The 25,752-nt window shown below is 55.7% G+C and overlaps 1 protein-coding gene across 3 annotated transcripts in view; it reads left to right on the plus strand.

Moving 5' to 3' along the window:
- Positions 1–4,759: 4,759 nt before the first annotated feature.
- RARA (retinoic acid receptor alpha) overlaps positions 4,760–25,752 on the plus strand; it is a 43,808-nt gene continuing 22,815 nt past the window's right edge. The window contains exon 1 of one of the 3 annotated variants that reach the window (XM_053212035.1): positions 4,760–4,912. The gene's annotated coding sequence lies outside the window, so the exon portion shown is untranslated. Of the gene's footprint in view, positions 4,913–13,355; positions 14,116–25,752 lie in introns of those variants that run through there. The other 2 variants (XM_053212036.1, XM_027033824.2) reach the window with 2 other exon arrangements.

Below are 25,752 nucleotides of genomic sequence, written 5' to 3' on the forward strand. Positions count from 1 at the left end.
CTCAAGTCTTCCCTTTGCTTCATTTGGTTTCCAGTGGCATTCAATGGTAATTTGTGATGGGGACACCAGAGGGCACCATTATAACACTGACTACCTTAAAACTGCAGGCTTGGGGCTGGGGTAGTTTTGAGGGAAGGGGGAGAAAACCAGTTTGATCCCTTTGGGAGATTACTATACTTTTATAACTCAAGCAGATGCTTGGAATGCAAACCATGTGCGATGTGAATGGTCTCAGAGCCAGTGACCAAGTCTGTGCTCACTGAGCTCTTTTACCTCTCGGACAGGACTTGAGTTGGGGAACTTGATATTGTACAAATGATCTGTTGGCCAGTGTTTCATTCATGCTGCCCACTGTATCCTTGTAATGTGATCTGGGCCACGGCAGATGGTATGGGATAGAAGAAGGACATGCAGAGAGAGCCCTCTGAAATGAACACTACCCACCGGTGGGTGTGGCAGAGCATTGTCTGTACATGAGAGTCTGAATGTCGTTCTCGCCTTCTCACCTTTACCAGGTTACTCCCTCCCTCTGAGGGTCATCTGTGAGTGGAAAACACAGTTCTGTACCTAGAAGCCTGAGAGTGTCTGGGGCTACAAGGGTTAACAAGCATAATTGCAAAGATTGTCCGAAGGCTGATGGAAAGCAGAGACTGAATGGGATTGAGAACAGATGCGAGGCTTGATTTAAATTACATTTTATTGGATGCTGCAGCCTTAAGAGACGTGACTGCTTTACAGTTTGTTTCCACACTGTGGGCAGCTGCTGTCTGTTCTGTGTCCACAGTAGGATCCTGCCCAAAAAGGAGCGGCCTCCCCACCTCTTGTGTTTGAGGCTTGGCGCCTTTCTCTTAACTGTAGGGCTTGAGTCAGGAACATGGCTTGACTCGCAGTGGGGCTGCTATGTATCCTCCATGGCTCTGAGCCAAGATTGCATTTGCAGATTCAAAAGGGCGAAATTTCTTTCCCCTCTACCTCTTTTCTCTCCCTTTCCCCTGGTATTTGGAAATAGGGTTTTTTGTGTACTGGTTTGTTAGTTTCCTTTCCTTCAGTTCTCCCCCCACTGTCAATTTCTAGGTCATTGCTGCTCTTAAGACTTCAGCAATTGGAACAGGGTTGGTTCTGTCAATGATGCGTGAAGCAGACTTAGAGTCCCTGCTTGGCTTCCACTGCCCTTGTGGGAGCAAAAGCTGATGTATGTTTGTCAGTGAAGTCTTAAGTGTAATTCAGACAGCCAGAGAGCAGACTGAGAGGAGGAAGAAAGTGCTTTTCTTACTGGCGTTTCTCACTGAACCTGAGAGCTATGGGAAGGTAGTGGGATTTTTAGAGGGATGGGCCGGACTTGTGGTTACTAGTTTTTGCCAGGATTGTAGCCTGTTTCACATAGAGTAGTGGCAAAGATGCTGACCTACATTCTTCCTCTTGAAGGTGGTGGGGTGTGTGTCTATATCCTGATTTATATTTCTTCACAGAAGCAGATTAAGCTTCCGTAGAGTGTTGATGGGTATTGCCATGGAAAGAACATAGACACAATAAAATTGGTGTGTTTCAACCCCAGAGCTGCCGCTGACATTTCTGGCTCAGTGAAGACTTGCCTGTGGGTAGATAACTAACTGGCAAGAGTGTGTGAGGTCCAAGCTACCCAAAGATCAAAAATATTGGCAGAGCTCTATTTGCTACCCACCCCCCATCCACTGCTCCCTGCCTTTATTAAGTGCCCTTTTAAGATTGACCAATAAGAACTGGGAGGTAGGATTGAGATACTTCTTGAGGATCTTCAAAAATATCTATTGAGAGGTGTTGCCTTGACTACCGAGGGAGACCAAAAGAAAGAGCCAAGATGTTACTTACCTTTGTGTCTGTCCCCAGCACCTAGTACAGCGTTGGGTACCTGGTAGGTATTCAGTAAACAGTCATTGAATGGACGGATAAATGAACCAAGGAAGACACTGCCTTTTCCTCCATCTCGAGGCCAGTTATCAGAAGGTAAACACTGTTGGTGTTTCTGCACAGAGGTGGAGCAGGGCCCTGTAAAAGAAGGGTGCTCCATCTTACAAGATGTGTCTTGACACATTGTGGAGCGTTTATTGGTCTCACAGATGCGTACCAATCGCTCCCTCTGATGTAGTGGCATTTTGCTTGAGGCAACTTCCACACTGCTCCCAGGAAGCCTCGGGTTTGGGGAGAGGGAGTCCTACCCATGGGCTGGGAAGATGGGCACCTGTCTGGATGTTACCTAGTGTCCCTAGGGATTGGCCGGAAGCTTTGCCTCCATTTGGCCAGGGATCAGGGAGGAACACACCTTTGGTGTCCCACTTTGTAACTTTTGAAGAAAGTGGTGATCTCAGGTTCTTCCTGAAAATCTGAGGTGCCCTCTAAGACATTCCCCTTCATGCTGCAAACAGCACTGGTCTCCCTCTTCTCAGAAGTGCATTCTGTAGGGGGAGAAGGTGTGCCCTCTGGCCTCCCTTGATTTTCAACCCCAGCCCCAAGGCACTGGCAGTAGAAGCTAATTGGGTGCAAGGGGCCTGGGTAGAGGCTGTCTGAAGACTGGGGAAAGGAGAGAGCCAGCTCCTTTTTTAAAAAGCTCTAATTGAGTTCTGAATCAGCCTCCCTCTCTTTGATCCCTCCTCTGTTTCCCACACTGCCTGAAAGAGCTAGATCAGCACTTTATAACAAGGGTGCGCCTGCTCCCCACACTGCCCCCCTCTCCCGACGCGCTCTCCGCTGCCGCCATCCACTGCTTGTCTCCTTCAGTTAAGATAATGAAGATGCTGAGAGATAAAATGTGTATTTAATAAGGGTGGGGGTAGGGAGGCGGAAAGGGGCAGCCAGGGCCTTCCCTAGTTTGGGGCCTAGCCAAGACTCAAGCTGAAAGCAAAGCTGGAGTAAGACTTGGCCCCAGGGTGTGGGGGTTTCTGGGCCTCAATCCAGCTGACTTCACTGCCTGCTGTTTGCCCTAAATTCCCCCACCTCCACCCTCTCACCCCCACACTCCTTTCTTTCCTCTCTCCTTGCTCCCCATGGGGAAAGGGAATCTTGCTTCAACTTTATTTTCAGCTGGTAACTTGGCCTTTGGTGCGGTGCCCCCAGTCCCCGAGTCAGCTGCAAGGTCGGGCTAGGGCAGCCCCCTCTAGCTAAGGCCTGCAGAAGCCTTGGGTTCGCGGTGGGGGGTGAAAAAAAGCTGGAGTTAATGAAGACCAGCTGCTAGTCTGGGTTCTGCCTGCAGTTAGCTGGAGGCCAGCCTTTGGTGGTGGTTGAAGGTACTGGGGTGCATGACCTCCGTCCCTGGGCACAAGGATATCCTGTGGCAGCTGAGGCTTGCGCTCCTCTCTGGGCTCGGTTTTATCCTTAGTTTGTAAGAGAGGAGTGCGTTTCCCTCTTGCCCTACTCCTCCCCTCTCCAAATAACACTCGCCCTTATTGGGCTTTATAACTGTAGTGGCGGCCCAGCTGAGATCTGAGGATCTCCAAGTTCTTTTGTAAACACTCATTAACTGCCTGGGAAGAACCAAGAGCCCTGGTTAACAGCTGGGAGGGAACTGAGGCACGTTAGGGAGAAAGGCTTGACCTGAGCTCACCCCATGGACTCCACCCTGGGGCCTCCATCCTTCCTGTCTAGCTCCTTTCCTCAGTAATTCCTATAAGCAGGAGAAAGATGTGGGTGAAACACTGCTGCCCTCTCCCCTTCTAGGAAGAGGCCATACTTTCTCCCTGCCCTTGAATCTGTCCCTGACTACCTCCTGCCCCACAGAGTCCCTTCACCCCATGACACTCCCTGCTCTGCTGCTGCTGCTGCTTCTGCTGCTGCTGGAGATGCATGCAATTCTCCTTGCAAAATACTCTCACTCCAGCCCTCTGCAGCCCTCCCATCCACCTTTCCCTGGCCCACCAAACCCAAACCCCAGTGCCTCTTTTTGAGGTACTTGGGAAAATCACCTATCCTAAACTGGGCCTGTAACCTTGAAGCTGATCTAATTGTGCTAAGAGGTCCCTCTGTCCCTTGTATTTATCCCAAATGGTAGCTGGGAAAATACTCTTTCTTTACTGAATTCATTCTGGTAAAGTTTCAGGATTAAGGGCTGGGCAGCGGCACTGGTTGACCCCTATGTGTTCTGAATCTCGCCCTTCTGCTGACAATTGCCATTTCTGGTGATAGGTGTAACCCAAAGCCCCCCAGCTCCACCTGCTCATACTCTCATCTGTATGTGCATGTCTGCCCACTTTAGCACACTCCCAGGTACACACACCCTAGCCAGGATATGAAACTACCAGTTTCCAACTGCTATGGATGTCTCATCGCCCTTTTACTTGTGGGGAAATCGCCCTCCCCTCCCCTGGGTGGCGTCCTAGGTACTTAGGAATAGTGGGGAGGGATGGGGAGATTGTGCTATGTCTCTGAGGGGCGGGATAGGAGTGAGCACCTGTCCAAAATGCATACCTCCATCCCCAAATTCTCAATGGCTAAGTGGCTTAACAGGAGTGGTAAGGAAGGAAATCTTAACCCCCATCTTCAACATCAAAGCCCAAATCATCTGCTAGGGGCAGGAAGGAAGAAATGTCCTTTTTCTCTTGTCAAATATTATCCTATCTTCAGCTAAAGTCATCCATGTGCTGTGTATTTGAGACTGAGGACTGTTCCGGTCTCCAGCCCATGACTGAGACACCCTGCTTTCTCCCAGTGAGTTCCTTCTCCCCCCATCAGTCAGCTCTGCACCCGCTGACCCAGCCAGGGCTGGTGGAAGAGGGCGGGGAGAGCTTACTGTTTGGCGAGTGGCCTTTAGGACCCAACGGAAACCCGTGCCTCTTGCAGCAGCCTAACCCAGAAGCAGGGGGGAATCCTGAATCGAGCTGAGAGGGCTTCCCCGGTTCTCCTGGGAACCCCATCGCCCCCCTGCCAGCACACACCTGAGCAGGTAGGACCGCGCACGCCCCTTCCCAATTCCCCCTCGGCCGCCTTCCGCCGGGCTTCTCCGCTGCTGATCTGGTCGTTTCCCTCTCGCCAGTTCAGGCTTTCCCCATCCCTCCTCCCCCACTGATCACTGTGGTCCGGGGAGGTGGGAGCCTGGGAACAGTGGGGTGTCTGAGAGCTCGGAGCCCCCCGCACCCTGCAGCGCCCTTCCCGCGCTCACTCCCAGGCATTCCCCGATCTCAGGCTAAGAATGGAAAGTGGGGGGAAGGTCTGCCCAGGCCCCACGCCCTTGCACCCTCCTTTGCAGTATTGCCTAATCCCCCTTCCCCCACCTCACCTCGACAGGAGAATTTACAGTGCTGGGGTGATAGTGGAGGGAGCAGGAGAGGAACCAGAGCCTTCCAGGGGGATTTGTCTCTCGCTTCCTCCTGGCCTCCCCGCCCCAAGAGCTTGGGACTTTGGTTTGCCCCCAACTCCCTACTCACCTTGTAGGGGAACTAATACCCCTTTCCAGATCTCACACTTAGGTGGCTAAAGCCTTTGCTGGAGGGTAGTGGAGGTTGTGAGCAGTTTTCGGTGACCTGTTCCTCTAGGGAAAGTTCTTTCATTCTTTCAGCTTAGAGACCCCATCACTGCCAATACCTCAGCACCTATTGCAAAGAACCCCCCCCCCCCGCAACTACGTGTGTGTGTGTGTGTGTGTGTGTGTGTGTGTGTGTGTGTGTGTAGACCATGTGATTTTAAATCCACAAGCTTTGGATAAAGGTGGCTGCGTGCATTGAAGGGGAGAGATCCCAGAATGTGGCCCAGGCCAGAACAGGCTCAGCCCAGATGGCTGGGGAAGGGGGTGTGGACCAGATCTGGGAGGCCACCCAGCCATGCCAGCTCCCTGGGCTCCTTGGCTTTCAGAGCCTCAGGCTCCTGGTGTTACCCCAAAGCTTCTGCCCTCCTGCAGGCTCTCTGGGAAAGGGTTGAATGGCACCTACTGTTTACAGTGGCTTATTTTTCCCTCCAGCTGGGGGCTGACAAAGCCTGCTCTCTGAAGATCTAGGGCATCTCATTCTGGTTTAGTGGGTTTGCAGGAGGGGTGTATGACCTGTCAGAGTAACTGTGTGAATGTGTGTATATCGCCTCTGAGCAGAGCCGACTGGGGAGGAGAGTGATAGGAAAGACTGGTCACACTTTGGGGGAACCCCTCTAGCTCTCTCTGGTGGAGTGGGCTGCATGTCCCCTGTCCCCAACTGTGAACTCTATCTAGGTGTGGGGTGTGCTTTGCAGTCTCCATGACTCCTTGGATCCCCAACAGGTTGGTTTTGTAGGAAAGGGTGGATAATGGAGTGACTTCAGACTTAGTTCTGCTCTTGACCCAGGAAGCAAAGTAGAGATTCTGAGTGTGAACAGGTATGTGCATTTGTACTGAAGCCTCAGTTTTCTTTCCTTCTTTCTTTCTTTCTCTCTCTCTCTCTTCCTTCCTTCCTTCCTTCCTTCCTTCCTTCCTTCCTTCCTTCCTTTCTTTTTTTCTTTCTTTGACAAAGAAGGGAATTTATTTCAGTGAGGCTAATACAAGGAAGACAGCAGACTAATGTCTCAGACTATCTCCCTCAGTTTCTTCATTTGTAAAAATGGCTATTGGTAGCAAGCCCCGCTTGCCTGATAGGGACACCTCCATAAAGGCCCCATAAGACAATGTATTCTAAAACCCAGTGCAAATGGTAGTTTCCACTGGGGTGGGAGTGGGGGTTCTAAGATGGGATTCTGTTCCTAAATCTAGGTCAGTCTCTCTGCTTTGGCTTTCCCTCGCCCCAATCCTTGCCCATCTGGGGGATGGTGGAATCAGGCAGGCTATTGCCCTAGGGGCTGCAGAATTACCCTAATGCCGGTGGTGGCTGTTGCCAGAGAGCCTGTGGTCAGAGAGGACAGATCTCTCTACTAGGCTTTCTTCCTCTGGGGCTCCACATCTTCTCCCCTGAGCCCCATCTCCACCTTCCTTCTGCCATGCCTGCTCAGCGTCCTTGTCCCCGTCTCTCCCCTGCCCAGTGGCCTCCTTGTCCGGCTCACTGGACAGGGGCCCTAATCGGATTGGACAGCTGAGATATGTGTGGCGGCTGAGAGCAGGCGGGAGGGAAGCCAGTGGGAGGATGGTATGAGGGCTGCCCCTGGCACTGTCCAGGCCTCCCAGGCACCACCTTGGTCCTGCGGACTCCCGGCTTGGCTTGGTCCTGGGGAAGGGGTGCCAGAGGAGGCTAGGAATGAAGATTAGGGGAGGGGGGAATCCACCCAGGACCCCAGGACCTCTTTGATCTTTGGTGGCCTAAATGACACTATCTCTGACCGTGACCTGGAGGAGAGGACAGCAGGTGAGGGCCAGGCTGGCTCTGCCCCCTCCCCCATTCTCATGGCCCTGTTTTCTTCTCTTCTTGTTTGGAAATGTGTTCACTTTCCCCATCCAGCCCCTTTGGCCAGTTCCCCCTTATGGGTCACATCTGGGAGCTGCTGGGGGCACCATGTGTCTGCCTCACTCTGGGCTGTTTCCTCCCCTCCAAGGTATTTCTCTCATTCACTCTCTGGGCTGGGCGCCAGGACTCCTGGGTTTCCCGCCTGCCTCCTGGTGCAGGGCTGTCCTTCAGGCCTCCAGAGAGTCGCTAAGCTGGTTTCCTTCCTCCTGTGTGGGGAGGGCCTTCTCCCTGGGCTGGGAGGTGTCAAGAATCCCAGGTGGGATAGGGGTGGGGGCACCACAGCCCCTGGCACTGTGTACCCCAACTCCTCCCTCCCAACCTCTGACTCAGCTTGGGGGCAACACATGCCCTGCCTGGAAGGCATGGCCTGTTCTCACCTCCAGGCTTTCATCTTTACATGTGGGCAGCCCAGATCTTCTGCTATTCTTTCAAGCTTTTTTTCTCATGGTATCTGGGGGTGGCCATTGAAACCCCTATGTCTGTACCCACACATTTTGGGGAGCAGAGGATTAGCATAATTAAGGCTGGGGCACTATTTTGTCTTCTCTCCAGCTGGGCCAGGATGAAGGAAACCAGCACAAACTTCCCCATGCCAATTCCCTCTGCCCTCAAAAGACCAGTCAGTGGAGCCAGGCCCTGCCCTCTCGGTGCCCACAATGTGGTTGGCACTGATTTGTCAGAAATTGGGAAGGTTTCCCTCTAGACTGCTTGCCTCCGCTCTCCTCCTCTCGGAGGGCAGGGACAGCTCTAGGATGGCAGGCACTTATGGGCAGGCCTCTCCCCTAGGGAAGGGGTGTGGGATGCCCCTGAGATGGCCAGGTTGGCACTCTCCCCAGGCTGGAGTCCTGGACTTGGTTTGGAGCTGGGAGTTTGTGGGGGAGAGCAGGACACGGGCCTCCCTGCCCCCCTCATTTCCTGCTCTTTGGGCAGCTGTGGGCGAGAAAGGCTGCAGGGACTATTTTTAGTCAGTCTGTCCCCTGGCAGGAGGGACGTGCAGAAAAGCACGGGGCAGCAGAGGGGCTGGCCAAGGTGAGGGTAAGCAGGCAGGCAGAAGAGTGAGGAAGAGCCAGAGGGGCAGCAGACAGGGCAGAGAGGCACGCATTGGGCTGGGGCAGGGTCTGGCAGAGAGGGTCCTGACCCAGGTAGATGGGCTGGGCTGGGATGAGGAATACTGGGCACCCCTTGGCGGGTTCTCTGTCCTGCTAGACTTAGAACCCTGAAAGGGCATTAAAGACCACTTAGACAATCCCTCCCCCTTGTGGAGGAGCAAACAGGCCTGGGGTGGGGGCAGGATATTCCTTGCACTAGGACATTCAAGCAGTCATCTGGCTGCACTGGGACCCCTTGCACCCATCTTCTCTCTTCAGGGTCCCTCACCACACCTGGTTGTGTCTCCCTCCCCTGCTGCAGCAAGGAGGACCTGGTTGTTTCCTTCTCTGCTTGTTTATGCACCGTCTCCCGTAAACCCCAGCTTGGTTTGTTTAGAAGTCTCCACTATGTGGAGAGAGCCTGTGTCCAGGCTGGAAGGAGGTCAGGGTTGGGGTTTGTTTAGGTGGCCTGTGGCCACTGGTGTGGATCGAGGTGCTGGGCATCTGCCAACAGGCTCACAGGCTGACGAGTCTGGGCTTAGAGACACCTCAGGGAAGGGGCATCCAGTCTCACTCCACCTTAGAGACCCAGAGAAGGCCCGGATTTGCCCGCAGTCCTGAGATGAGCTAAGGACAGACCAAGGACGGGAGTTTTGCAGGCTCTCCAGAGCCCCCATCCGGCCCCACGGAGGTCATCCTGGTTGTTTGCCAGTGCCCCCAAGAAAGGAGGGGCACAGGCAGAAGAGTGGGTAGATTACCAGAGGCTCCCAGCCACAAGTCAGAAGTGAGCCCTCCTCCAAGGCCTGGGGGCAGAGCACCTGGTTGAGCTTTGGGAGGAGAAAGTTCAGGAGAGAGTTGCGGTCCCTCAGGACTCAGTCTCCAGTCTCAGTCTCACCCCCAGGGCCACCATGTTGCACAAAGACTGTGAATGGTGCCCCCTGGAGTTGTTCAGGGCCCTGCCTATGGAGTCAAACGTGCTGCTTCTGTCCCCCACCTTCTTTCTTTCAATCAGCCTCAGATCCAGCTGGAAGGAGGTGTTCCAGGTGGGCTTGAATCCAACATTTCCTCCCCCACTCTGCCTCCTGCCACTCTGTCTCTTATTCCTCTGTTGCCTAACCCCTCCCCACCAAGCCTGGCACAGTGGGCCACAAATTGTGGTGCAGGCACCCCTCCCCCCTCTCCATTCAGTCTCTATGTCTCTGGGGGCTGATTTATCCTGCCCCCCCCCCCACTCCTGCCCGCCTTCAGGCCTGCTGCAGTGTGTGAGAAATCAGTAGTGCAAATGGATTGAGGTTGTTCAGCCAGTCCATTCCCCTTGGGCCACCCCCCCCCAATCCTCCTGGGACTTGGAGAGTTACCCAGTCCCCTTCTGGCTCCACATACACAGTGATATACACACCTAGTGGCTGTAGCTAGAGCGCTGAGCACAGGAATTACTCTTTCTGTCCATCGCTGCCTCTGCCCCTCTCATTCTCTCTCTTTCTCTCATATACTGGGCTGGCCTTAGCATGACAAATACCCTTGACCATTTATTTTCTAGCTTGGGTGGAGTGGGGGTGGAGGGCCTTAGAGAGCAGTAGGCTGCCAGCCAGAGGTGGGGGGAAGCAGGTGGGTAAGGGAGATGGGGGGGGCGGGAGGACTAGCTGGGGAGGGATTGGGTGACAGCCCACCCCATCAGCCTCTGGTAACCCAATCCCTACACCCCACCCTCCTGATTCCCCTCCTGTTCAACAGCTTCAGCAGCTGCTGGCAGAAGCAGGGCTGGCAGAAGTGTGTGTGGTGACTGCATGTGTGTGTGTGTTGGGGGTGGAGAGGGGCTGTGGGGGCAGGAGGTGCTGCCAGGACATGTTAAAGGAGCCGCACAGCCTGGGTACGACTTGGGTGGCAGGAGGAGGTGGGGCTGGTGGGAGAGTGGGTGGTGAATGATGGCAGGGGGCAGGCTGCAGGGGGGCAGGGCAGCCTAGGGGTCTCACAGAACTTGTCTGCACTAGAACAGGGCCTGGCAAGCTGGGGGTGGGCAGTGATGAGGGGACAGGGGCGGGTACAGCTGTGGCTAGCCCTAGGATGCCTGTTCTTCGCCAGGGGGCGCATGTAACCATGGAGGACACAGCCTGCCCCTGTCCCCAATCCCTGGGCTGTGCCTGCTGGGCATCACAGTCTTGGTGACTAAGTCACTTCTGTCCTGGGGCTGGCAAGGTGCCAGGCTCAGCTCTTCTCGGTAGGTGAGTCACTGCCCTGGCATCTCCCCCGGATGCAGCTGAGTCACCGGGCTGTGCCTGCTGGGCAGGTGGGCACCATGCTTGGGGTGGGGTTGGGGGACCATGTATGTAGCCTCCGGTGTCTTCTCTGATCTCTCTCTGGCATGTCCTGGCCCTATCTACCACCCTGCAGCTCTGGTGTTTGTCCCATGTGCTCTATTGAGGGGGTAAAGAAGGAAGCAGCGTGGTACTGAGTGGAAATGTTTGATTCGGAGTGAAGGGGGGGCGGTTGAAAAGGGGCCTGTGGGTCAGAATCTTAGCTCTGCCGCTGGCAAGCTGTATGACCTTGAGCAAGACAATTTCCTTTTCGTACCTCAGTCTCCTCATCTGCACAATGGAAACAGGAGCCGTGCCCCAGATTACCCTTCAGTTCGAATCAGAGGGAGTGGGGAAGTGAGCGTGCTTGTGGGAGGAGCTCCCCCAGGGATGAGGGGGGCGGAGGGCAGCCAGGGAGGGGAAGAGGAGTCAGGGGCTGGGCTGGTTCCAGCAGACATTTCCCACACGGCCTGCATCCAGGTAGTCTTTTCTCACTCACTACCAGTGTGCTGCTATTCTTGAATAGGAGCTCCCCACCGGCTGTGAGAGGGAGGCCTTGTTTTGCTGGAATTGTGGGCCCTCCTGGGGGGGGGGGTGTCTCAGGGCTATTTTGTATCTCCTTTGAGTGCTGCGGGCTCTCTAGGGTTTCCCTTTGGAGAGAGATCCCTGTCTTGGGAAAACAGTGGCTCAGACTTCTTCCCCAGCCCATTGCCTTCTGTATACAGGACGGGAAGGGCAGGCCCCAAGAAGGAGTGTCTTTCCTAAAGAGTGAGGAGCCCCCTGGCCTGTGGCTTTTCTCAGTCTGATAGTCTCCTGCTGCCTACTGCACTTTTCTCCCCTCCTGTGTAGGGTCCCTGCAGGGTGGGGGTGGGGACCCTGCTGGGGGTCCGGCACAGCTGGAGTTCAGCTGCTGCAGCTTGAAGACTCCTGGCCTCCCACCTGGGGACCTCTCCTGTTTCCTGGAGTCAAGCCTGGGTAGGGCTAGAGCCTGGACAGGCAGTACTGGGTGCCCTGGACAGGGGGAAAGTGCCCCAAAGGCCTGTGGGCTGTGTGCTTGTACATCTGGGGCCAGTCTTCTGTGTGTCTGGCCCCCTGTGGGGAGTGGATGTGTGGGTGCATGAATTTCTTCCTCCATCTGCACATGGGCCTACTGCCGTGTCTGTTCAGGAGTGTGCCCCACACTGCCTCATGACCTTGTGCATGCCCAAATGCCTGTCTTATATGTGCATGTTCTGTTTGACTCAAGGATGTGGATACATGTGTGCTCTGAATATGCATGTGGGTGTGCATATATGGGGGTCCTGCATGTGCGTTTACACATCCGAATCTCAGTGTGCACGAGTGTACCTGACCCTGTGTGCTGGCACGTATATGTGAAGGCCTTTCTTCGTGGGAGGCAGTGTACCCGTGTTTATGCACACTTGCATTTTTGTGTCCATAGCTTTAGCTAGAAGGGATACTGGCAAAATCTAGGGCAGGAAGAGCCTGTGTGGGCTAGGGGTGGCTGGCGCTGAGCCCCCTCCCAAGCTGGTCTCACCCGGGGCAACGCCCCCTGCTGCTGGTTAGGCTCAGGCTGGAAGGCCTGGGCTTTTGGGGGGGGGGGTTGGGGGGGAAGGGGTTAAGCGTCGGCGTCCACATCTGGGAGCCATTGGCGCATTCCTGCCCGCTGAGCGCATGTTTGCGGATGGATCTGGACGGGACAGGACGGGAGGGGCTGGGCGGGCGTTTCGCACCGGTGGACGGAAATCCAGACGAGAGCGCGAGAGCGAGAGACAGCCGGGCCTGGAGGGCGGGAAGGGGCCTGGGGAAGCGCTGCCCCAGCGCCCTGTCCCTGTGCCGGACCTCAGAGCAGATCATCCCACCGACCAGGCTTGTCCTACTTTACCAAGGCTGGGGGGCTAAAGCTGGAGGGAACAATCAGATACTCCGATTCTCCACCCAGCTGTGCAGCCGGTGTGATGGTGGACAGAACCCTGTGTCCACTCCCGACCTCCTGTTCCTCGTCTGTAAAGCGGGGGCCGTCGGGCCGGTGGCTTTGAGAGCTTTGCCAGCCGGGTCAGGCTGAGAGTCTTCCTCACTGGGGTGGAGGCCTGGGAGTGTGACACTTCCCCTTCCACTGGGAAGTCCTGTGGGGGCACTTGTGGCCACTTCTCTGACCGGGGAGGGGGGTGGTGTTGTTCCTTAATGATTTTGCTTCCCCCCAGTAGGCTGCTACAGGTGGGGACGTGATCCTTCCAAACGGAGCAGCAGGCTCGAAGGGGGCCTGTGGCTGTGCTGGGAACTGGGGTCTCTGCAGATGGAGAGTGATTCAGATCTTGCCCCGCTAGAGCAAGAACGAGAGCTCTTCTGGCTCCTCCAGACTGGGCCAGGAGAGAGAAGCTGGAGTCTGAGAGTCCTCTAGCACTGAGGGGTGCTCCTGGGCGCCCCCTGGTTGGTTCTTGGAAGATCCAAAGGCCACTGCCCTTCTGGGGGAAGGGTACTTGGCAAGGAGATGCTGAGGGGTTAGGTTGGGCTCTAGTTCCTCAGACCTGCTCGAACTGGAGAGGTGTTTGGGGGAAGAGGAGAGGAGTCATTACTCGAGGGAGGTATACCTACTCTTGCACTTCCTTTTTTTTTTTTCAGATGGGAAAATTAAGATTCAGAGAAAGGAAGCGACTTATTCAAGGTCGCACAGCTCTGAGTTCCAATTGATCCCCAGAGAAGGATTATAACTATAGGAGTTAGGGGCTTAATATCTAGGGCCAGAGTCACTATATTCACTTCTATATTATGCTCTCTTCCCCGGTTTAGGTGTTGGGCGTGTGTGTGATCTGTGCCTCTGCGAGTGTTGGTACGTGTGATTGGGGGCAAGGGAGTGTGATACCACACACTGCTGTCCTTTCTCGACAGAGTCCTCTTTCCATTCTTTCCGCAGAACTCCTCCTGCCCTCTCAGAATCTCTCCTTTTGGGGCAGAGGGAGGGAATTCTCCCAGATTCCCACGGTCCAGCCTTTAGCTAGGCGCGTCTCCTTTAAGACTCGCCCTTCTCCGGGTCTGTTAAGGAGGGGCGGGGGGCGTGATCCCACAGGCCCGCCCCTGGCTGGTGATAGGTCGGTGGGCGGGCAGAGGCGGGTCTGGGTGGGGGAGAGGGCCGCCCCTCCTGCTCCGTACCCTCCGCCCCCCTAGTCTGGGGCTCCGGGTAAAGTTTCAGCCTCCGCACGTGACTCGCCATGGCCGCTGCCTTCGCCCCGCGCCCCTGAGCCGCGGCCCCCCAGACTGCTCCTCTCCTGGGATCCCGTACCCCTGACGCTTAACAGCACCGAGGCGCAGGGTCAGGGCAGACGCCGAGCCCGCGGGCGCTCTGGACGGATTGCTTCCTCCCGCTGCGAGGTAACCTCTGCCCCGGGGATTTTGGAGAGCCCCCAGCTCCCGCGGGCACCGGGGCCCCTGGGCCTGTCCCTGATAGGAGCTGCAGGCGGGGACCTGGTGCTGGGCGGGTTCAGACGGGAACCCGGGGTTTCCTGGGCTTCCTACCCCGCCGCCGCCGTGCCCAGGGTGGGGGAGTCCAATCTGTGCGTCTGTCTGCGCCCGAGTGTTCGCGCGCAGCCGTGAGGCATCTGGGGCGGTCTGCCGCGCGTGTCCCCGGCGCCCGAGCTGTGGCAGAACCGCCGCTGGGAACTCCTACTCCCTCTTGCTTTCCTCTTCAAAAACAAACAAAACAGAAAGACTTTCAAACCTGTTTGGGGAGAGATCGGATGCCCAACGGACTAGCCCCCTCCTTTTCCTCCTGTTATCTGAGCTGCCCTGTGGTTTGGGGAGAATCAGCCCGGAGGCCCACCCCCACCGGAGCAGGCGGCTGGGGGGCGGGGCCCGCTCAGCTGGTGTCCCCCGTGGAGTGAGGGGAGCCGATCGAATTGGGTAAGGGAGTCAGTGCAGTACCAGGAGGGAGGTCTCTGGATCTAGTGCTACCATGGGGTTATGGAAGCTTTTTGGGGTGAGGGGAGGACGGAATGGACTGGTTGTCTTTGCTCTGCAGAGGGTGTCTGGGACCTGGTGCCACCCACGAGGAGGAGAAGCTGCTAGCCAGATGTGGATGTGGGGGGGGGGTGCTGGAAAATCAGCTTGGCTATGCCCCTTCTCCTCTCTGGGCACTGCCCTATTGTCAAGTTGCTCAGTGGGAAGGGCAGCAGGCCACCAGTGTGCTAGGCTGGGGATGGGGACCGACTCTTATGGAAATCAGACAAGAAAAGCCCCACAGCCTTGAAGATATTTCTCTGCCTCTGTCCATCCTGTCTTGGATAGGATGCCCATGTGCTGGCATGGGGTACCCTCAGCATTCAGCTGGTGCCAGCTCCTTCTACCAGATTGCTTTCTGCCTGTGGGCTGTGTGCACATGTGTGTGTGTATATGTTCTTAGAGGGACTATTCCTGAGAACACTCCCCCACTTCCCCACCCCCTTCTGCTAACTCCCCCTCACTTTTGCTCCTGACCACCATCCCTCCTCCAGTTTCCTGGGTGGGAGATTCAGGGATGTCTCTTGTCCCTTTCCCTGGCTGCAGTGGTCATAGGGCAGGGTTGTTCTAGGGAAGTGGTTCAGTAAAGGCACCAGGTCTTGCTACAAAGTGGGCTTGAGCGCCAAGCACTCCTTCAGGGCCTTGTGCTTGATGGGGAGGCTGGGTTGGGGAAGACCCAGATTGGAGCGGGGGTGGCTTGACACCTTGGGGCTTCCCCCTGTTGGGGGTGGAGATGAGTCTGGGGGAAGAACAAGAGAAAGAGTATTTGGAGCTGGAGGAAAGGGGGGGTCTGGGGGTTTCTGACTATGAAGGGTGTTAGTGTACTGGGAGGGGCTGGGACATCAGTTCTGTGTGGGAGTCTGGGCTATGTTGGTCCTGAGACCGAGCAGTCACTAGGGTCAGACTGGGGTAGGCCCTTGGGAGCTGAGGATCTTAGATTTGGACTTTGAGGGTGTGAGTGAATGTGCATGAAATGGTCCATGCAGGAGTTTCCCCACCAGACTGGTGAGGGCAGTGCAGATGAGGTAGCAGTTCTGAAAAGACCCTGGGTTTGGAATGGCTTAATCCTGGCCACCTCCTCCTATCACCTCTCAATCTCCATCCTTAATTTGACCCTAAATGCCCCTGCTACCATTCTGGGACACTTCTCTGGTCCACCTCCTACTCCCAGCCATGTGGCAGCCTGGCAGGAAGCTAGCTGTGGGCAGCCCCATCCTGATCACCCCTGTGCCTCCCCCGCTGGGCACAGTCACCCACATGTGCCATGACGCGGTTCCTGCCACTCTGTCTAGTGTGGGGTAGAGGACATTGTCTGAGTGGCACTTCAAGTCTGTTTTGGGGGGATTGACCCAGACCTCGGTTAATTGGCTCCTCCTCCCTAAATCCTTTGGTCTTAGAAGCTGGCTCTGCCCTCTAGGACCTTTCCCCCCAACCCACTTCTTGCTCAGACTTCTAGGTTCTTTAGTGGGGTAGTCCTCAGAACTGTGTGACGTGAGGGTGCGGCCTGCTCCAAAATATAAACCTCAGTGCCTGGTTCCCTGCGCTTTGGGCAGCATAGGCTGGGCAGGGCAGGGCCTGACCTGGGCTGAGCTGAGGGATGGGTGTGTTTGGGCCTTTCTGGAGGTCTGTTTAGGAGTAGTGTCTGGGATCTATGGTGATGGGCATCTAGGGAAGGTAATCCTATCCCTGTGACGAATGAACATGGTAATCTCCACTTGCCCAGTGCCCCACGCCCCTTTCTGGTGGCAGTGGTTTTGGGAGTGTGGGAAGCTGGCAGGGTCCCTGGCAAGATGACCAGGGTTGTCTTGACTTACTGGGTTTTGGGAAAGGCGTGTGGCAACTGATACCTCAGCTCCCAGGGCTTTGGCCGCACATCCTCTCTGATGCCTGCTGTCTTTCTTCCCTCCATTCCCCTCTCCACCCTCTGGCTGCTGTCTAGAGCCCACACGGTTTGTAGGGGATGGAGGGTGGGGGCGAGGGCCTGGATCTCCGTGTGTGTCCAGGGAGTGTTCTGGGGATTGGCAGGATTGGCTGAGAGTGTCTGGGTGTCCCTGCAGGGTGGGTGGTGTGCAGGGACCAGGCCCAGAGTGTGAGAATGTGTCAGCGTCGGTGTGTCTGTCCCCCGTCTGGCTTGGGTGTGGGTGTCTCTTGCTTGTCTGGATCTTGCCTCCCGCTCCAGTCCCCGCCTCCCCTCCCCCCCCCCCCCCACCAGTTGGGACCGCCTGCTTTCTCTCCCTCTCTCTCTCCGCAACTGGAGCCTCCCTTGCCTGTTCCTGGAATTTGGAGAGGAGGAGGAGGAAGAGGCAGGCAGACAGACCTCCCACACTGTAGCCCGCCTGCCTGGCATCATGGGGAAATGAAATAGGTGCTATGGAACTAAGGTTTCCCTGCCTTCTCTAGACCCTCCAACACACATCACAGAGTCTAGGGAGCCACGTTTACAGAAGGGCCTTGGGCTGCCCCCTACCTGCCTGGCAGTGATGCCTCCTTCTTCTATCCAGCATCCTGCCTGCTTGGCCCCTGCCGGGACCTCTAGGCACCACTGTCAGCCCCGGGAGCGGATGGGGGATTAGACTGCTGCCAGCCTGGCCAGCACCTGTTGCCAACCCCCAGCGCTGTAACTGGAGCCGGCCATGGAAGGGGGCTACAAAATGACAGGTGGAATTTCTGCAACCAGGCAACCCCCCCCCCCCACCCACTGGATATGCCTTTGCCTTCCGGCCGGAATAAGGAAAGCCTACCCCCCCACACCCCCTCTGCAAGTGTCAACCTGATCTCAAGGATGATGTCCCAATCCTGCCTGTGGGGGCAGGGCCTGGGAGATGGGCAAAGGAATGAGTTTATTGCTGTTTGCCCAGTGACCCCCCCATCCCCTTCACAGGCTGCAGAGCTGAGCTGCCCTTGTTTAAGTTAACTGAGCTCTGTTGCTCAGGGAGGGCTGGGGGGCATGGGGGTTGTGGATGGGGGTGGTTCTCTGTTAATGTTTTAATTGCATAAAAACTGGGAGCTCAGCTCCCGACCAGTGGGGAGTCTGGGTCTGGCTGGCCGCCCGGTTTGGGCTAAATATAGTCTGGGACATCTGCAGAGAAGGGGAGGGGGGTGGAGGGAGGTTCCTTTCCCCCCACCTTCCACCAAGGTGCCCTCGTCTGGGCGGGCACCTTGGAGCAGGGAGGGGGATTCCTGAGCACAAAAGGCTGGGGAGAGGCGGTGGGGGCTGGGTACAGTTGGGATCTCGCCTGTCTGGCGGCCAGTAGCTGCCTGAGATGAACCCAGAGGCTCAGGACAGGCTGGAGTGGGGTGTGCGGGCTGTATCCAATGGCTCTGCTCCCCTCCCCCCAGAGCTGCCTGAGGTCAGGCAGTCTCCGTGTGTCACTGCGCCCTGCCGGCCGCCGCCGTGTGTCACCGTGACCCACTCTCTGTGTGCCTGTGTGTACACACCTACCTAGGAGTGGCTCCCTCCCGGCTCCTCCCCCAGAGCCTCTGTCCCCTGGGTCCTACCGCAGATCCCCAGCCCTCCTTCCTTCTGCCCCTCGGCCCACGGTGAAACCTCCAGCCCAGGAATCGAGACTTGAGAAGGGGAAGCTGCGGTGGGGAGTTCTCTGATCTCTAGTCACGGCAGGAAGTGGAGGGGAGGGGGAGCAAGGGGGAGAACCGTGAGTGGCAGGCCAGGAGGGAGGGCCCATCAGCCCTGCGACCAACCTCACACACTGCGATAGGGGGTGGCCACCCTCCCAGCTGGCCCCCTTCCCTCCAGCTCCAAGTGGGGGAACCTTAAGGGACAGCTGATTCTCTAGGGGCTGGTAACAATCTTTATCACCCCCCAACACTGGAAAAAAAAAGTCTTCCTGTCACGTGGCTGTCACTTCCTGTCCCACTGTGGTTCCAGGGATGTTTGTTGTTGGTTGCCATGGAGATAGCCGCCGTGGGCACTACCCCGGTTCTTGTGGGGAGGGAGCTGCCCCTCCCCCCAGGGCCACAGTTGGGAAGGGACTTGGGGGGCCTGCCTTGGGGGCTATTTCAGGCTGAGTGTGTGTGGTCTCTGATGCTCCAGATCCTCTAGGCACCGCCCCCCCCCCCCCCCAACAGACTTCTGTCTGTGGGAAGGAGTCACAGCCACCTACTCAGACCCAGTGTTGGGGAGACCGTGACTGTGCCTGGCTGTGCTTGACTGGCTGACTGTGTGAGTCTGACTGATTGTGTGGTCCTGTCCCCTCCAGGCTAGGTTGTGCTGCCTCAAAGATACATCACAGAGGTTCGTGGGACCTCTGCTCCCTGTCTCCTTTTACCTTTGGAACCTTCTCCCATCTTGTGTTCTCATGGAAATTGCCTTCCCCAGGGAGCTTCTGGGATGTCTTGGGGTATAAGCTGGAGTGGGAGGAGGCTCTGGGCAGGCTGTGTGTGTGTTTGGGGGTGGGGAGGTGGGGGTCTGCCTCACCCTTGCACACAGCCTGTACCAGCCTTTCTCTGAGCCTGAAGGCCCTGTGCTTTAAGGGGCAGGCCATACGACTTTGTGACCCATTCTTCCCACCCCCTTGTGGGTTTCCCTCTTCAGCCAGGGATGGAGAAGAGGAGATTCCCCCTAGTTCTAACCCCCAACTGGTAGGCGGGTGCAGAGTAGGAAGTTCCTGGGGGGTAAGTGGATGGAGGGGTATGGGGCGGGGTACAGTCTGACTCAGGCCTGGTCTGGGGTCAGAGCCAAGAGGATATCCTGAGGCAGGGGATTGGCGTTCCCGGCTTCCCTGCAGTCGAGGTCCCCAGGGAGGGGTGCTGGGAGGGGATTGGTAGGACCATGTCCTGCTGACTTTCTGCCCTAGGATTCAGAATCTGGCAGTCTCAGGTTTAGGGCAGAGCTGAGGGGATAGCGGAGGGCGGGGATTGCTGTAGCCTTACATACACACACACACACACACACACACACACACACACACACACACAACCTTGCTGTGTGTGCTCCCATTGTGAGAACAGTGTTTCCTGCGTGGTATAGTGGGGAGACAAGTGGTGAGGGGGCAGCTGCCAAGGTGAAGGTGGGGAAAGCCCCATGCCAGGCTGGGTATAAGGACGGTGGTTTCCAAGCTGGGGGGGGGGTCCCCTTTGTCTGTGCCCCCTTGGTCCCCTGCCCGGACAGAGGGGCCTTTGTTTGGTCCACACACTCCTGTGGTCTGGCTGTGGCTTCAGCAGGCTCATCTCTTCCTCTTCCTGTTTTCTTCCTTCCCTGTAGGTTGCTCCCTCCTCAAGGCCTGGGCTGCCCCCTGCCCTTTCACCTACTCTCTGCTTTGAAAGAAGACCCAGTGGGTTCCAGGGGAGGGGGAGCTCAGCCACCTTGAGCTTTGGAGGTCCCAAGCATGTCTCCTAGGGGGCTCTGGGGTACAGTCTTTGGGGATGCAGAAGTTGGAGGCACTGTCATGCCCACAGAGACCACCATTTCCTCCTCCCAGAACCTGGCCTGTCCTAGGTTTGGACTTACCCAGTTGCCCTTTCTGCTGGGTAATCAGTCACTGCTGGAGGTCAGGTGGCCCTGCGTAGCTGGGACAGAACCTAGGGCCAGGTGGGGGCACAGGTTGAGGGGACATCAGACCCACTCTTCTGGGACTGAGTGCTGCATCTTGAGGCAGTTGGGCAGTGGCAGCATACAGAGGAAGATGCTGGACTTCATCCCTCCCCTAATCCCCTCTGAGGATGTGCTAAGGGCCTGCACATGTTTGGGGCAGGTTTTCAAACAAGTCCTAGCTCTAGTGAGGCAGGCCTGGGGTTGCAAGGGTCTGGTAGAGAAGAGGTGCCCTGTACCTGTCCTGACATAGTCCAGGCCCTCCTGGGGTGGTGATCTCTTTCAAAGTGGGGCTGGCTTTGCTGGCTCCCTGCAGCTGGGACTCTGGTGAGCAAAAGGTAAACAGAGGACCAGAGTGGCCAGACTGTGGACTTGGAGGAGAGGGGTGAGAGCCTTGGCCAGAGGAACCTTTGGAAAAGGGAAAGAGGGAGTAGTGATCATCACTGCTCCCCAGACCCTGCCTGAAGATCTGAAGAGCTAGGAGGAGGCGAGAAGTTGTGGCTTTGTGTGTGTGTGTGTGTGTGTGTGTGTGTGTGTGTGTGTGTGTGTTCCTGGAAAGTTTATAAATAGTTCCAGCCCACTGTTCTGGTTTAAAATCTGCCCTGTCCCGCCCTGTCCTGCCCTGCCCTGCCCTGCCAGCTCCTTATCTGATAGGGGGTGCAGAGAGTCCAGGTCTTTGTTTCCACCAGGGTTCATGTCCTGTATGTTCCCCTGGGTACCCCGTCAAGTTGAGCTGAGCTTTGGGTGTCATTTGCCTATGATTCACTGACTGTCTAGAATGCTGAGGAAAACCCCCATCTCCCCTTCTTTTAAGCTGCCCGGTCTCTGTCCCTATCTCTCAGCCTCTCTGGGACTGCCTGCCTTCTGTTCCTTGGGAGCCATTGTTGCAGAGGAGCCTGGGAGCTGAGAGGAAGGAGTCAATGAGGAAGGGAGGCTGGATCAGCTGGGTTTGGGGACCCCCGGCTCCTCTTCTCTGGGGATAGGAAAGGAAATAGTCTATTCCTCTTCCCTTCCTCTCCTCCCCAAATCCAAAAGGTTTCTCTTTTTCGGTTTGTGAAATGAAAGAAGGGAATTTGGGAAAGCGCTGTGGTTGGGCGTCCACCCACACCCGAATATCCCTCACCCACATCCCTCTTCTCAGTCTGGGGGGAAGCAGACCCTGGAAAATGGGTAATTGTCTCTCTGGGGCCTGTCCACAGACACTAGCCCTGGTTGGGAAGAGGGAAGGGAGAGCAGACACATGGCCCAGGGAGGCACCGGGTGTGGTGAGAGGTGTGGGGAAAGGGGCCCCGTTGCCCAGCACCGCCTGTGTGCCCAGTGCTGTGCTAGGTGCTTTCCAGACTCATATGTCTGAAACCACACAGCCAGTTGTTGAGAGGGGTAGCTCACAAGTGAGTAAACAGACGCTTAGAGAGGTTAAGTGACTTGCCGAAGGTCACCCAGAGTGGCAGAGCTGAGATTTGACCCTACAAACCTCTGGTTCTTTCTACCGTCTTCATGGCTCAGCCAGCCCTTGCCTTTTCCTCTAGGGGTGTGAGTTTCCCCTGGCACTTTTTGGGAGTGAGGGAGGCTCCGGTGGGCAGGGTGCATGGCTGGTGGCTGGCACTCCAGCGCCCACCCCCTCCAACTGTGCCCAGGCGAGGCTCAGCGTATTGGAGGGATGGGCCTGTGGTTTTCTCTGCCTTGAGGGAGGGTGCCCACGGGTAGTAGAGCTGGTGGGCAGAGGGTGGAGGTTGGAGGTAGGTAGTTTGTTTTCCCTTTCTTTGGTGGTTTCAGTTCTCTGCCGGTGTCTTCTCTACCCTTGGGTCCAGGTAGCTGGGGCCCAGGTGTCTCCCCAGGGATCATGGCTCCAGAGGGAGCTTCTGAGGCAGGGCCTGTGCTCTTTGGCTCAGCCCCCATCATCCCTGCCCTCTCCCATCCCTGTTCCCTGGCCAGCCTGGCCCTCGGCTCATTTCCATGACCTTTACCCCCTCCCATGGCTCAAGGTCCTCCCCAGGGAGCTGAGTAACTCTGCACCAGAGTTTGCAGGCTGAGCAGGGTTAGGGATAGTGAGGCTCTCATGGGGTGAGGGAGGCCTTCCAGTCTCTCACTGGGGTGTGGCTTTGGAGTGCAGGGGGTTTTGAAGTTTGGTCCCATGTCTAACTCCTCACAGGCATTAAGGTGGGCATAGTCATCTCTCCTCTGGGGGCAGGGGTGGGATGCAGAAGGTCCAGACTGGACCGACTGAATCCACCCCTATGCCCCAAAAGCTGAGTCAGAATGCCTGGGGTCTAGAGTGAATGGCTTTCTGGGCCTCAGCTTCCTGGGCCTCACCTCAGGGAGGCCGGCCCCTGTGTGGATGTAAACCCTCCTGAGTATTTGTCAGAGGGTGCACCTCAGTGTGTGTTGGGTGCTGGGCCCCCAGGGAGGCAGGTACAAAGGCCAGCCTGGCTGTGTGAGGGCCAGGGAATGTGCAGTTTGGGAAACTGTGGGGCTGTGGTTGTGTGTCTGTGGGGAGCTGTGTCCTGGGGCCGTGCACACAAGCCCTGAACCATGTTCATTGTGTGGTGAAGCCCAGGTGTGGAGAGATGGTATCTCCAGGTTCCCTCTCTTCACGTGCGTGCCCGCACACACACAGGCTGGGGCGTGCAAGCATGCTCTTGCCCACCTGGATGCTTTCCATAGACCTGCATGCATGAGTTTCTGCAGGAGAGAGAGAGAGAGAGACAGAGAGAGAGAGAGAGAGTGAGAGAGTGTGTGTGTGTGTGTGTGTGTGTGTCTGACTGTCAACGCTGATGAGGCTTGGCCAACCCCTCCTTCCCTTGCCTGGCTCCCTCAGCTCAAGAGTTCCCGTTGTGTGGGGCCCCACAGGGGCGTGGGGGGCTGGGGTGGCAGCTGGCCCAATGGGTGGGGCCCCTGTTCCTCTGACGTCAGCCTTCTCAGCCTGGGAGGGAATCAACAGGGGCCTGGGGAGAGAAGGGGGTACTTCATTTAGGAGTAAGGAGAGAGGCCTTATGGTTTCATAATTAGTACCAGTAAAAATCATGGTCATTAACAATGTCCAGATTCCACTCCTGGGGGAGCTGCCCCCTCCCTAGCAAGTACCTGTCTCCTCTCCCCCTCCCTCAGCCTGGCCCAGCTGGGCCCAAAAGTCCTGGCCTTGTCCACTGTGGCCTTGGCAGGAACTCCTCTATCCCAGGCATGGTCCTCTGCCAAACGCTGGCCGTGTGCATGTCCCTTGGATTCTAGGTCTGAGCCTGGAGCTTAGAACCTGGTGTGGCCTAGGCTTGGTGGGGGAGGTCGGGGGAGGAACAGGGGTTGGAAATGCAGGCAGTCCTTAGTTTGGGTCTTTGTGACCTTGTTTCTTTCCTTTTTCCTTTTTTCTCTTTCTCTCTTTCCTTTTCTCTTCCCTTCTTCTTTGTGTAATATTTATTTTTTATTTTTAATTAAACCCTACCCCCAATGTGGGGCTCAAACTCATGACCCTGACGTTGAGAGTCACACGCTCTACTGACTGAACCCGTCAGGGGCCCCTCCTTTCTTCTTTTTAACAGGTTTATTGAGATGTAATTCATATACCGTAAAATTCACCCATTAAAGTGTATAACACAGTGGTTTTTGTATACTCACAGAGTTGTGTGAATGTCCCCACCATCAATTTTTGAAGATTTTCATCACTCTAAAAAGACCCCATTAACTGTCAGCAGTCACCTCCCATTTCCTTCAAACCCACCCCCTAGCCCCTGGTGACTGCAGTCTGCTTTCTGTTTTTATAGATTTGTCTATTCTGGGCGTTTCATAGAAATGGAATCATCGTATGTAGCCTTTTAGAACTAGCATGACTGTTTTCATGTTGTAGTAGTACATATCAGTACTTCATTCCTTTTTCTGGTAGAATTAAGTTTGCATGTGGATGGACACTCTGTCCATTCATCAGCTGATAGACATTTGGGTCGGTTCTACTTTTAGGCCATTGTGAGTAATACTGGTCTGAACATCTGAGCACAAGTTTTTGTGTGAACTTATGTTTTCATATCTCTTGGGGAGATACCTAGGAGTGGACTTGCTGGATCATAAGGTAACTCTGTTTAACTTTTTGAGGAACTGCCACATTGTTTTCCAAAGTGGTTGTACTGTTTTACATTCCCTCCAGCAGGTGTATGAGGGTTCTGGTTTCTCCATATCCTTGCCAGATTTATTCTTTTTGATTATAGTCATCTTGGTGGATCTGAGGTGATATCTCATTGTGGTTATTTATTTACTTATTTAAATGTTTATGTTGAGAGGGAGAGAGACAGAACATGAACAGGGGAGAGGCAGAGAGAGAGGGAGACGCAGAATCCGAAGCAGGCTCCAGGTTCTGAGCTGCCAGCACAGAGCTTGACGTGAGGCTTGAACTCACAAACTGAGAGATCTTGACCTGCGCTGAAGTCTGATGCTCCACCCACCAAGCCACCCAGGTGTCTCTCATTGTGGTTTTAAAAGGCTGTTTCTTTGGAGCGCCTGGGTGGCTCAGTTAAGTGTCCTACTTCAGTTCAGATCATGATCTCATGGTTCATGAGTTCAGGCCCCGCATCAGGCTCTGTGCTAACATCTCGGAGCCTGGAACCTGCTTCGGATTGTGTGTCCCTCTCTCTCTTTCCCCTCCCCCGCTGGCACTCTGTCTGTCTCTGTCACAAAAATGAGTAAATATTAAAAAACAAATAAATGGCTGTTTCTTTTTGTCTTTTTTTGTCTTCACATATATACAATGCCATACATATGTCATATATATGTGTATATGTATTTGTATATAAAGAAATATATCCATGTACATGTATTTATTTTAGTATATCCTATACCCCAGGTGGATTTGATTGGAAGCATCCTCTTGCGGATGCTTCTCTTTTTCCCCTTTCTCTCTTTTCCCTTGTTGCTGCCTTTCTGTCTGTGTCATGGCATCTCTGGGTTCATCTCTGCCTCTCTCTGCCCCATGGTGTTATCTGTGCATGCCCTTCTGATCCCAGCTGTTCAAACAGGGTTTGGATCTGTATACACACACGTGTGGGGGGGGGGGCGGGCATCTGGTCCTTCATCGTGTGCCCTCCTCCCACCCCATCCAGGGATGTTGCTTTTGCCACCGACTATGAGGGTGAACTTTGAATTCATCAATCTCCCTTACCGTTTCATTGCCTGGGGCTGGGGAGGTTCTATCCTGGGCAATCCCTACCCTTCTTACACACTGCCCACCCCTGGCCCATCATGCTGGTAAGCATTGGAGGTGATACCCAGGAGTCCTTGGTTCCCGTTTCCTTATTTGTGTGTATGTCAACGGGCCTCCTCCCTAGGCCTGTGGGACAAACCCATCTGGGGTGCTGGGGCTTGGATTTTGGGGGGAAGTGGTATAAGAGGGGCCCCCTGGCCTAGGAGTCATTTTTCTGAGAAGTGCCAATGCTTTAGGGAAGCGGCTTTTCCTCCCCCACCCTCCTCCCCTCAGGCACAAGGTT

Source organism: Acinonyx jubatus, chromosome E1 (assembly GCF_027475565.1).
Source record: "Acinonyx jubatus isolate Ajub_Pintada_27869175 chromosome E1, VMU_Ajub_asm_v1.0, whole genome shotgun sequence".
In the NCBI taxonomy this organism is placed as follows: Eukaryota; Metazoa; Chordata; class Mammalia; order Carnivora; family Felidae; genus Acinonyx; species Acinonyx jubatus.